Genomic DNA, 13,126 nt, shown 5'->3' on the forward strand with positions numbered 1-13,126 from the left:
TGGTGTGGGTCTTTCATGATACTGCCAGCCTTTTTGAGGCAGCGACTGCGATAGATCCCCTCGATGGAAGGAAGGTCAGAGCCGATGATGGACTGGGCAGTGTTTACTACTTTTTGTAGTCTTTTCCTTTCCAGGGCGCTCAAATTGCCGAACCAAGCCATGATGCAACCGGTCAGCATGCTCTCGACTGTGCACCTGTAGAAATTAGAGAGAGTCTTCCTTGACAATCCGACTCTCCGTAATCTTCTCAGGAAGTAGAGGCGCTGATGTGCTTTTTTGATGATTGCATTAGTGTTCTCGGACCAGGAAAGATCTTCAGAGATGTGCACGCCCAGGAATTTGAAGCTCTTGACCCTTTCAACCATCGACCCGTTGATATAAATGGGGCTGTGGGTCCCCCTCCTACTCCTTCCAAAGTCCACAATCAGTTCCTTGGTTTTGCTGGTGTTGAGGGCCAGGTTATTGCGCTGGCACCATATGGACAGTTGCTCGATCTCTCTTCTGTACTCTGACTCATCCCCATCAGTGATACGCCCCACAATAGTGGTGTCGTCAGCGAACTTGATGATGGAGTTCGCACTGTGGTTCGCTACGCAGTCATGGGTATAGAGTGAGTACAGCAGGGGGCTGAGCACGCAGCCTTGAGGTGCTCCCGTGCTGATTGTTATTGAGGCTGACACATTTCCACCAATACGAACAGACTGTGGTCTGTGGACGAGGAAGTCGAGGATCCAGTTGCAGAGGGATGCGCAGAGACCCAGTTCTGCGAGTTTGGTAACCAGTTTGGAGGGGATGATTGTGTTAAATGCCGAGCTGTAATCAATGAATAACAGCCTGACATATGAGTTTTTGTTGTCCAAGTGGTCCAGTGCGGAGTGGAGGGCCAGCGAGATCGCATCCACCGTTGATCTGTTGTGGCGGTACGCGAACTGCAGTGGGTCCAGGTTTTTGTCGATGTAGGAGTTGATTTGCTCCATGATCAACCTCTCAAAGCACTTCATCACCACCGCCGTTAGTGCCACTGGTCGATAGTCATTGAGGCATGTCACCTTACTCTTCTTGGGCACCGGTATAATTGATGCCCTTTTAAAGCAGGTGGGGACCTCAGACCTCAGAAGTGAGAGATTGAAAATGTCCGTAAAAACTCCCGCCAGTTGGTCCGCACAGGTTTTTAGAACACGGCCGGGTATACCATCAGGACCAGGTGCTTTTCGGGGGTTCACCCCTCTGAAGGATTTCCTGACATCGGCCTCTGTGACTGAGACTGAAATGCCATCGCAGCGAATGGGGGATCGGGAAGGCACATCAGTATTCTCCCTGTCAAAGCGTGCGTAAAATGCATTGAGCTCGTCAGGGAGTGATGTTACACCGGCATTCGAGCTGCCTCCTGGTTTTGCCTTGTAGGAGGTGATTGCATTCAGACCCTGCCACAGCTGCCGAACATCTGTCTCGTCCTCCAGTTTGGAGCAGAAGTCCCTTTTGGCCTTTCTGATGGCCTTACCAAGGTCGTATCTGGTCTTCATGTAGGCCACTGTATCATCGGAGGTGAATGCCCTGTGTCTGGACTTCAGGAGAGTGCGGATCTCAAAGTTCATCCAAGGTTTCTGATTGGGAAACACTCGGAAGGTTTTTGTAGGGATGCAGTCCTCCACACATTTCTTTATGAAGTCTGTAACGACTGTGGCGTATTCGTTCAAGTCCGTTGCCGAGTCCTTGAACATTGCCCAGTCTACAGACTCCAAACAGTCCTGGAGTTGTTCTTCTGCCCCCCCCGACCAGCTCTGTGCTGTCCTCACTTCTGGGGGTGCGCTCTTTAATTGCTGCTTGTAGGCAGGAAGAAGCAGCACCGCGGTATGGTCGGATTTACCGAAGTGAGGGCGAGGGATAGAACGATAGGCATTCTTGATGGTGGTGTAGCAGTGGTCGAGGGTGTTTGGTCCTCTGGTGCAGCAGGAGACATGTTGGTGGAAGTTGGGGAGTGATTTCTTGAGGTTCGCCTTATTGAAGTCCCCAGCAATGGTGGTAAATGCCTCGGGGTAAGACGTCTGGTGTTTGTTGACCACGGCCTGCAGCTCCTCCAGTGCCAGACGGACGTCTGCCTGGGGTGGGATGTAGACCGCGGTCAGGATAACGGAGGTGAATTCTCTCGGGAGGTAGAAGGGACGGCACTTCACCGCCAGATGTTCGAGGTGTGGAGAGCATGAGTTGGACAGGACTGCCACGTCGGAACACCACGCAGAGTTGACCATGAGGCAGACGCCCCCTCCTCTCCCTTTCCCAGATGCCAGGGTACGGTCCATGCGGTGGATGGAGAACCCTTCAGGCTGGACCGCTGAGTCTGGGGAGCTGGGGGTGAGCCATGTCTCTGTGAAACAGAACACAGAGCATTCCCTCAGCTCCCTTTGATAAAGCAGCCTTGCCCTTAAGTCCTCCACTTTGTTTTCAAGGGACTGTTCATTAGCCAGTAGGATAGTAGGGAGAGGGGGCCGGAGGCCCCTGCGCTTCATTCTGACCTGAAGTCCTGCCCGACGGCCACGTTTCCGGACACAATGGAGGCTTCCCCTTTGTTTCCAGGTACTGTGTTTGCTGTACCTGCTGTTTCTGCGGACCTGCGCTGGAACGGGGATTCCCTCACAGACGGCAGCTCCAGCTCCATAACGAACAGGGGTTCCCTCAAAGTCGGCAACTGCAGCTCCGTTGTTGCTGGGAGATCCAGCCCGTCGGCTCTGGGGGTCATCCCGGGGTTTCAAGGTACAGTACCTGTGATCCGCAGTCGGGTCGGGAGTTCCACAGCCAGTGTGGGAAAGTTTAAAGTCCTGGATTCCCGCAGCTGCGGGAGCTCGCGAAATTGCGAGAGCCTTGAGGATCTCAATCAGCTTGTCCGAAACGGCACCGATTTCTGCCGTTTTTCTGATCCAGGTAAGTTGTTGGAAGTTGTAGTTGAGCCTTTTATTTTCCGGAGCTCCGCAAAAGTCGCCGCAGGCAGGCGCCATCTTGCTGTTAGATGAAGCTGTTAGATGAACTGATGGAAAGGATCTGGACTTGGCAGTGAAGAAGACTGGTGATATATTTCCATATCTAGACTTGGAAATCACATTTAAAATAACATTTAAAACAGTTGGACAGGTACATGGATAAGAAAGGTTTAGAGGATTATGGGCCAAACATGGGCAGGTGGAACTAGCATAGTTGGGCTATCTTGATCGGCATGTGCATGTTGGACCTAGGGCCGCATTTGTATGCTGTATGTCTTAATGTCTATAATTCTAAGATGGTGCACAACTTAAAGGACAACCTGTAATGGTGTTCTTACAACCCCGATGCCTTTGTTTGCCTTGATGATAAGGTCAGGTGTTTGAGATGCTGGGGTGATCATCTGCTATGTTGTTTGTATGCATTGCAGCCGTTGTATGACAGTGGTGCAAGAAACACATGTTTATGCTGGTTGATGGTGTCCTAAGATGCAAAGTCTATGGGATGTCAAGAGATTACTGACAGGTAGGATATCTAGCCTCTACCTGTTCTTGTACCCACTGTATTTATGTGGCATGTGTAGCTTAGTTTGTAGTCAATGTTAACTCCAAGATTTTGATAATTAAATGCTTGACATTGATAAGGTTTCAAGGTCAGTTGATTGCCACATGTACTAATTAAGGTACAGTGAAATTTGAGTTACCATACAGCCATACTAAGTGAAAAAGCAACACGACACACAACCACATATAAGTTAACATAAACATCCACCACGGTGGATTCCACATTCCTCACTGTGATGGAAGGCAATAAAAATTTTAAAGTTTTTAAAATATATATATATTTTTTTTTAATTACATATTTGAAAAGATTGGACTCTCCCACATTGGACATGGTCATTGCCTGGCACTTTCATGACACACATATTCATGCCATTTATCAACTCATGGCTGAACGTTGCTTAGACCTTGCTGTATAAAAAAAGGGCTGCTTAATTTGCAGAGGAATTGCAAATTAAATTAAATACTGTGCAATCACTTGCAAATATTCCAAATTAAATTGAAAATTATGCAATCAATAATGAATATCCATTGCCAATGCAATTATCTGTTATGCAATCATAAGCAAATATCCCCTCTTCTGACCTTATCATGGAAGGACAGCCTTTGGAGAAGTAGCTGAGAATAGTTGGGCCTATAACATTGCCCTGAGGAACTCCTACAATGATTCCTTGGGACTGGGATGATTGATCTCCAAATATCTTCCTTTGTGCAATATATGTATTCAACCAATGGAATGTTTTCCCCTTGATTCCCTTTGTTTTCAGTTTTACCAGTAATAATTGATGCCGCACATAGTCAAATGCTGCCTTGATGTCAATGGCAGTTTTGTCAGCTCACCTCTACAATTCAGCTCTTTTATCCATGTTTGGTCCAGGACTATGATGAGGTATGGAGCCAAGGGAGGCTGGTGAATTTCAAACTACGCATCCAGTTATTGGCAAGAAAATAAGTTCATGTACATCTGTGAATGGAGCAGAATTAGACCATTCGACCCATCAGGTCTACTCCGCCATTCAATCATGCCTGATCTAATTCTCCCCCTCAACCCCATTCTCATGCCTTCTCCCCATAACCCTTAACACCCATACTAATCAAGAATCTATCTACCTCTACCTTAAAAATATCCATTGACGTGGCCTCCACAACCTTCTGTGGCAATGAAATTCACAGATTCATCTAAAGGATTTCCTAATTTCCTTCCTAAACGAACGCCCTTTTATTCTGAGGCTATGACCTCGGGTCCTGGACTCTCCTACTTGTGGAATGCTCATCATATGTTAACCCACTCCTGGGATCATTCTCGTCAACCTCCTCTGGACACTCTCCAGCGCCAGCACATCCCTCCTCAAATATGGGGCCCAAAATGTCGGCTGGTTTCATTTTTTTTAATTGATTGAACGTGATTGACTGACAACATTTTCTATCACATTGCTGATGATAAAGAGTAAACTGACTGGGTGGTAATTAGCCAGATTGGTTTTGTCCAGCTTGTGCAACCAGGGCATTACTGGACAATTTTTAACATCTAGGGTCTGAAATGGTCTTTGCTGCGACATGTTGCCGACTTCTGGACTTAATGTTGAATTCTACAACTCAAGGTAATTTTATTTTTGTCTGTATCAACAGTCTATCCATGATGTTGACTCAGTTTAGAACAGAGATCATAGGACTGGAACAGGCCCTTCGAAGGATATGGATCATATTCCTCCATTAACTGCATGTTCATGTGCCTGCATAAGTGATCTTTAACATCAATATCACATCTGCTTCCACTCCACACCCCTCCCAACCCTGGCACTACCTTCTGGGAAGCTTGTTTTTTCCCCCATCTCTGGTAGTAGAGGCCAACCTGCTGAGTATGTCTTCCTGCTCTGCATTTTGCAATTCACATATTATTTTGTCAACGTTCTTGTGTCTGTGTTTTGACTCTCTCACTGCTCCCATTGACTCATTGACCAGATAACCTTGTTTTGCTCTTATCCTCGTGGTTACTCTGGTTTTATTCAGTCACTAACCCCCTCTCCCACCCACCCGGAAGTTTAACAAGCCACTATTGTTGCCTTCCCAATATTGATGAAGGAGCATTAACCTGAAATGTTAATTTTCTACTCTTCCCACAGATGCTGCCTGACCTATAATAAATTCCAGCATTTTCTGATTTTATTTCAAATTCCCACTTATTTAGATAGATACACGTCCACTTGAATATGAATAACAACACTAATAGAATGGGATTATTATTATAATTAAAAAACATTTTTAATGAAATTCTTTACTGTTCTTTCCATTTGAGTAACATCACAACATATAAAGAAAGAGTATTGCCATTCAGCTCACCATTCCCCACCATTCAATAACTTTATATCTGACCAAAAAATTAACTTTGCTCTCCCATGCTATATCATATCCTTAAGTCTACAGTGATGATTTTTATAGAACTTTCTCAATGAAATATATATTCATAATATGTTCATTATTCACATTTATTTCTTACAGTCCTCAAAATTTGATCAACCAAAACCTAACACTTTTTTATGAACATCACTCACAATTTTCAAATCTTAAAAAGATCATTGACATAGGATTATTGAAGATATGATTAAAGTCAACTGTTTTTCTTTTTTGGACATTATTAAAACAGATTTAATCTTAAAGCCCTCCCCAGTTTATGAACACCTGATGTGTATCGCCTGCACATATCAACGAGCGTTTGCGAGATGGGCAGTTGGGGTTTGCTGGCTTCTCCAGGCATTTTTTGCCATGTGGGACTTTGTTTTGTGCCTGCATTTCCAATTTGTGAAGTGTTAGTTTACAACAGTACATAGGAACAGAATCCTGCTGCAACTTCAGGACGACCTGTACATACTTCAGCTTCAGCTGATTATATAACTGGTTTATTTCTCAGATTTTCATTTTCATTTCAGTGTTATTGTAATAAGCAAGTTCATTATCTCATTAAACAGAAGGAATCATGGAATTTGTCAAAGGTCATTCGGGATTAAACAAATGCGAACGCAGGGCTGTATAAACTGTGTATAAATGGTTAACTATTCTACCAAGGATTTAATCTAGAATTCTGTCAACTCAATAGCTTCCTTACTTCTTCTGCTGTTCACACTCAATTTACACAATCCCAGTTCGAGTTCAGTTCATTAATCTGCAATTATGAGATATTCAAAAAGTTAAAGAATTTATTATTTTCATTTAATCCTTAATGTGTTTGCTACTGGAATGAGAAAATATTACTTGTGTTTGAAATTTTTCTTATCTTTATTCATAATTTATGTGTAAAAATATATTTAATCTAAGGCAGCAATCCACAGCAGCTGAAAGCAATAGTTTTAACTTTGGGAAAAACAAAACCAAGAAAGAAAGCGAAAGGTGGAATATCCTCCTACCAGTCCATCAGTTTCATTTAATTGTTCCTAGCCAATGTCTGCAGTGATCTCTGCTGAGAAGATAAATATTTGACTTGGATAAGGTCCAGTTTAGAAAGGGATTATGCAGTATGCTGAATCTCACCTCTCGAAGGAAAGGTGACAATAACCTTTCCACGATAATGACATGTTTGAGGATGATAGGCATAAACTAAGCTTTTCTTTAAAATAACTGCACTTACCTTTGGGCTAATTGTGATATCAGCTTACCATTTGTTTTCCCAATTTCTCAGGCATCTACCAAAAATGCAGGTTCGACACCATGGTCAATTTCCCTCGAAGCAATCCACTACACCTAATACAATACCACAAATCTAAAGGCTGCTACTGAACAGAAAAAAACCACTGACAAAGAGACTATTCTGCAAAAGCATAAACCTGGTCAGGCTAGATTACATGGGGAAATGGCAACAGCACTGAATGGGATTGCCAACATACTCTTATCTTAAATGCCACTACTTTTGGGATTACTTTTGAAGTCTTTACTGGCTGCTTTCTTACCCACTGGGGAGAAACAACTTAAAAAGCTGCACCAAATAACTGTCAATTATACGTTATTCATCGTTACGCTCGCTCACTCATTGAAGCATAAAGTAATAAAGGAAGGGGGTGCCATCTTGGGGCACGGCTGCTAGCTAGCAGCTGTCCGTCTTTTTCACTCTTTTCTTTAATTTTTAGTGAGTTTCAGTGTTTGTTTTTAGGAGGTCTAGACTTTTTTATGTGGGGGGAGGGGGGGGGGGAAGGGGGAAACTACTTTCTAGGTCCCTACCTGGTCGGAGAGGCAGCTTTTCTCCGGGCTGCACCGTCGACCCGTCCTCGCGACCCGTCCTCGCGGCCTACCAGCGGGCCTGGAGCGGCGTTTTCCCGAGGGGACCACCCAGCACCTCGGCTTCGGCGGCGGCACAGCGCTGGAGCGCTATCACGGAGCGGAGCGGGCGATGCCTTGCCTGGGTCGCCGCGCTGGAGCTCCGGTGAGCTGAAGACCGCCGATAAAAACATTGCGGAGCTGCGGGTCTGCGGAGCGGGCAGCTGCGGGCGGCGGCGCTGACTTCAACATCTGGAGCCTGGGATCTCTCGATGAGATCGCCAGTGGTGGAGCTCCAACCGTCGCGGCCTTGTCGGCTTCGGAAGCCGCGGTCTCTGGTAAGGAAGCGGCCGTTCCAGGTGTCCCTAGTCGCTGAGAGGACTCTCCCGACGCCGGAGCACCATCTCCCGGTGAGAACGGCCTGGAACATCGGGCCTCCGTAGAGGCAACTGTGGAGGCCTCAATTGGCCCGACTATGGGTGAACTGGGGATGGGGACTGGTCATTGTGCCTTCCCCCATAATGGTAACCATTGTGGGGGGATGTTTCTATGTTAAAGATCCTTATTGTTCCGTTTCCAGGATGGCTGCCGGAAGGGAGAGTGAACGCTGGTGCGATTAGCTGCCACTGCTCTCTCTTTGAATTGTGTCTTTGAATTGTGTCTTTGAATTGTGTATTGTTGATGTCTTTACTATTTATTTTTTATTTTTTTGTCGTTATTTTTAGTTTTGTTTCATTCGGCTTACATGTTTTGTATTCTGTTTACTAAATTTTGTAAGGTGTCCTTGAGAGTCTTGAAAGGCGCCCATAAATAAAATGTATTATTATTATTATTAAAACCACCAAAATCAGCGTAGTTTTGTACAAAATAACCATAAATACACCTAGTTAATAGTTTTGAAAGCAGTATTTTCTTACCTCAAAGAAGCAAAACTGGAAAATACATATGAAACGCGGGTCTGTACACACACAGTAGCTCAGCTGGCGAGGCTATTTATCCCGAATGACCCATGACCTGGGCATGCGCAGTTATAATACCAAACTCATTTATTGAATGTCTGATGTCTGGTAAGTGCAGTTATTTTAAATAAAAGCTTAGTTTATGCCGATCATCCTCAAACATGTCAAATGGTACACACCCATTTGAATATTAAAAGCTGTACGACTGAAAGGGTCTATTACTGTAATCAAATTATTTCTAAATATGAAATTCTCCACTTTTTTTGTTTTTGAATAACATTACAACATAAAGAAAGAGCATTGGCCTTCTGCTGCCATCCCAACTTATGAATTATTACTGAGTGTAAAGTATATTGACTGGCACCTATTGACATGGCAGAGAACTGCATGTGCTAGACAATTGTATTTTCATTAACCTGTCAGACTTAGATGAGGGAATTAAATGTGACATCTCCAAGTTTGCGGATGACATAAAGCAGGGTGACAGCGTGAGTTGCGATGAGGATGCTCTGAGGCTGCAGGGTGACTTGGATAGGTTGGGTGAGTGGGTAGATGCAATATAATGTGGATAAATGTGTGGTTATCCACTGGCAAGAACAGGAGGGCAGATTATTATATGAATTATGTCAGATTAGGAAAAGGGGAGGTGCAACGAGACCTGGATGTCCTTGTACACCAGTCACTGAAAGTAAGCATGCAGGTACAGCAGGCAGTGAAGAAAGCTAATGGCATGTTGGCCTTCATTGCAAGAGGATTTGAGTTTAGGAGCAAGGAAGTCCGACTGCATTTGTACATGGCCCTGGTGAGACTGCACCTGGAGTATTGTGTGCAATTTTGGTCTCCTAATTTGAGGAAGAACATTCTTGCTATTGAGGGAGTGCAGCGTAGGTTCACGAGGTTAATTCCCGGGATGGCTGGACTGACATATGATGAAAGAATGGGGCAACTGGACTTGTATTCACTGGAATTTAGAAGGATATAACCATATAACCATATAACCATATAACCATATAACAATTACAGCACGGAAACAGGCCATCTCGGCCCTACAAGTCCGTGTCGAACAACTTTTTTCCCTTAGTCCCACCTGCCTGCACTCATACCATAACCCTCCATTCCCTTCTCATCCATATGCCTATCCAATTTATTTTTAAATGATACCAACGAACCTGCCGCCACCACTTCCACTGGAAGCTCATTCCACACCGCTACCACTCTCTGAGTAAAGAAGTTCCCCCTCATGTTACCCCTAAACTTCTGTCCCTTAATTCTGAAGTCATGTCCTCTTGTTTGAATCTTCCCTATTCTCAAAGGGAAAAGCTTGATCACATCAACTCTGTCTATCCCTCTCATCATTTTAAAGACCTCTATCAAGTCCCCCCTTAACCTTCTGCGCTCCAGAGAATAAAGACCTAACTTATTCAACCTATCTCTGTAACTTAGATGTTGAAACCCAGGCAACATTCTAGTAAATCTCCTCTGTACTCTCTCTATTTTGTTGACATCCTTCCTATAATTGGGCGACCAAAATGGTACACCATACTCCAGATTTGGTCTCACCAATGCCTTGTACCATTTTAACATTACATCCCAGCTTCTATACTCAATGCTCTGATTTATAAAGGCTAGCATACCAAAAGCTTTCTTTACCACCCTATCTATATGAGATTCCACCTTCAAGGAACTATGCACGGTTATTCTCAGATCCCTCTGTTCAACTGTATTCTTCAATTCCCTACCATTTATCATGTACGTCCTATTTTGATCTGTCCTGCCAAGGTGTAACACCTCACATTTATCAGCATTAAACTCCATCTGCCATCTTTCAGCCCATTTTTCCAAATGCCTAAATCATACTGTAGACTTTGGAAATCCTCTTCATTATCCACAACACCCCCTATCTTGGTATCATCTGCATACTTACTAATCCAATTTACCACCCCTTCATCCAGATCATTGATGTACATGACAAACAACAAAGGACCCAACACAGATCCCTGAGGCACCCCATTAGTCACCTGCCTCCAACCCGACAAACAGCCATCCACCATTACCCATTCTTCTCCCATTCAGCCACTGCTGAATCCATCTTGCTATTCCTGCATTTATACCCAACAGTTTAACCTTCTTAACCAACCTTCCATGAGGAACCTTGTCAAAGGCCTTACTAAAGTCCATATAGACAACATTCACTGCTTTACCCTCGTCAATTTCCCTAGTAACCTCTTCAAAAAATTCAAGATGATTAGTCAAACATGACCTTCCAGGCACAAATCCATGTTGACTGTTCCTAATCAGACCCTGTTTATCCAGATGCTTATATATATTATCTCTAAGTATCTTTTCCATTAATTTGCCCACCACTGAAGTCAAACTAACAGGTCTATAATTGCTAGGTTTACTCTTAGAACCCTTTTTAAACAATGGAACAACATGTGCATTGCGCCAATCCTCGGGGACTATTCCCGTTTCTAATGACATTTGAAATATTTCTGTCATAGCCCCGGCTATTTCTACACTAACTTCCCTCAATGTCCTAGGGAATATCCTGTCAGGACCTGGAGACTTATCCACTTTTATATTTTTCAACAGTGTCAGTACTTCTTTTACTTTGAAACTCATAGTATCCATAACTACTCTACTCGTTTCCCTTACCTCACATAATTCAATATCCTTCTCCTTGGTGAATACCGAAGAAAATAAATTGTTCAATATCTCCCCCATCTCTTTTGGCTCTGCAGATAGCTGTCCACTCTGTCTCTCCAATGGACCAATTATATCCCTCGTTATCCTTTTGCTATTAATATAGCTGTAGAAACCCTTTGGATTTACTGTCACCTTACTTGCCAAAGCAACCTCATATCTTCTTTTAGCTTTTCTAATTTATTTCTTAAGATTCTTTTTACATTCCTTATACTCCACAAGCACCTCATTTACTTCATGCTGCCTATAATTATTGTAGATCTCCCTCTTTTTCCGAACAAGATGTCCAATTTCCCTTGAAAACCAGGGCTCTTTCCAATTTTTACTGTTTCCTTTCAACCGAACAGGAACATAAAGATTCTGTACTCTTAAAATTTCCCCTTTAAATGTCCACCATTTCTCTTCTACATCTTTCCCATAAAACAAAATGTCATTGGAGTATTCTTTCAGGACAGGTGGGATTTGTTCACGAGGGCGAATTGCACCTGAAGTGGAGGGGAATCAGTTTCCTTGTAGGCAGGGGTAGAAAAAAGGAACTGCAGATATTAGTTTATACCAAAGATAGACACAAAGTGCTGGAGTAACTCAGCGGGCCAGGCAACATCTTTAGAGAAAAAGGATAGGTGACATTTTGGGTTGAGTCCCTCTTCAGACCCGAAACTATAATCATCGTCACCCATCTTTTTTCTCCAGAGGTGCTGCCTGACCCTTTGAGTTACTCCAGCACTCTGTGTCCAACCTTGTAGGCACGTCTGCTTGTGCTCCTCAGGAAAGTTACCAGAGTGGCGGGGGCGGGAACCAGAACTGCAGGTCAGCAAATGGAAGGACTAATGGAAAGGTATAGGTAATGATCAGTTAGTCTCAAAGGAGGTATAGGCATGGAGAGGTAAATTAATATGGGGAGGATGATGGGTGGAAGTGTGTATATTTCAATGCAAGATGTATTTTGGATAAAGCAAATTAACCTTAGAGTCTAGATCAGAACATGTTGTGGCCATTACGGAGACTTTGTTGCGCAAGGGACAGAACTGGTACCTCAAAATTCCAGGGTTTTGATGTTTCATATGAGATAGGGAGGGAGGTAAAAGAGATGGAGGAGTTGCGCTACTAATCAGTAAGAATATCACAACAGCACTCACAGAGGGCATACTGGATGATTCATCCACTGAGGTAATATGGGTAAAACTCGAAACAAGAAAAGTTTTAATTTTGAGGAGATGATGAAGCAGATTGATGAGGGAAGAGGACAGGGTATTGTCTCCATGGATTTTAGTAAGGCATTTAATAAAGTCCCTCCGGCCACGCTGATTCCAGAAGATTAAAATGCATGGTGATCCATGGCGATTTGGTTATTTGGATTCAGAACTGGTTTACCCATAGAAGGCAGAAGGTTGTGGTGGAAGAGTGTTATTCTAGCTAGAGGTCCGTGACGAGTGATGTTCCACAGGATCTACACTGGGACCACTGATATATTGAAATTACTTAGGTGGAAATACTGTTGGGTTGGTTAGTAAATTCATAGACAACACCAAAATTGGTGGAGTTGCAGACAGAGGAAGCCATGGGTGGGGGGATGGGGGGGGGGGGGGAGGGTGGGAGGGGGGAAGGGAGGATCTGGAAAAAGATGTAGGGGAGAACAAAGTCTGGCAAGTGCTACATGGATACAGGTGACGGTTGTATGATTGG

Source organism: Amblyraja radiata, chromosome 4 (assembly GCF_010909765.2).
Source record: "Amblyraja radiata isolate CabotCenter1 chromosome 4, sAmbRad1.1.pri, whole genome shotgun sequence".
NCBI lineage: Eukaryota > Metazoa > Chordata > Chondrichthyes > Rajiformes > Rajidae > Amblyraja > Amblyraja radiata.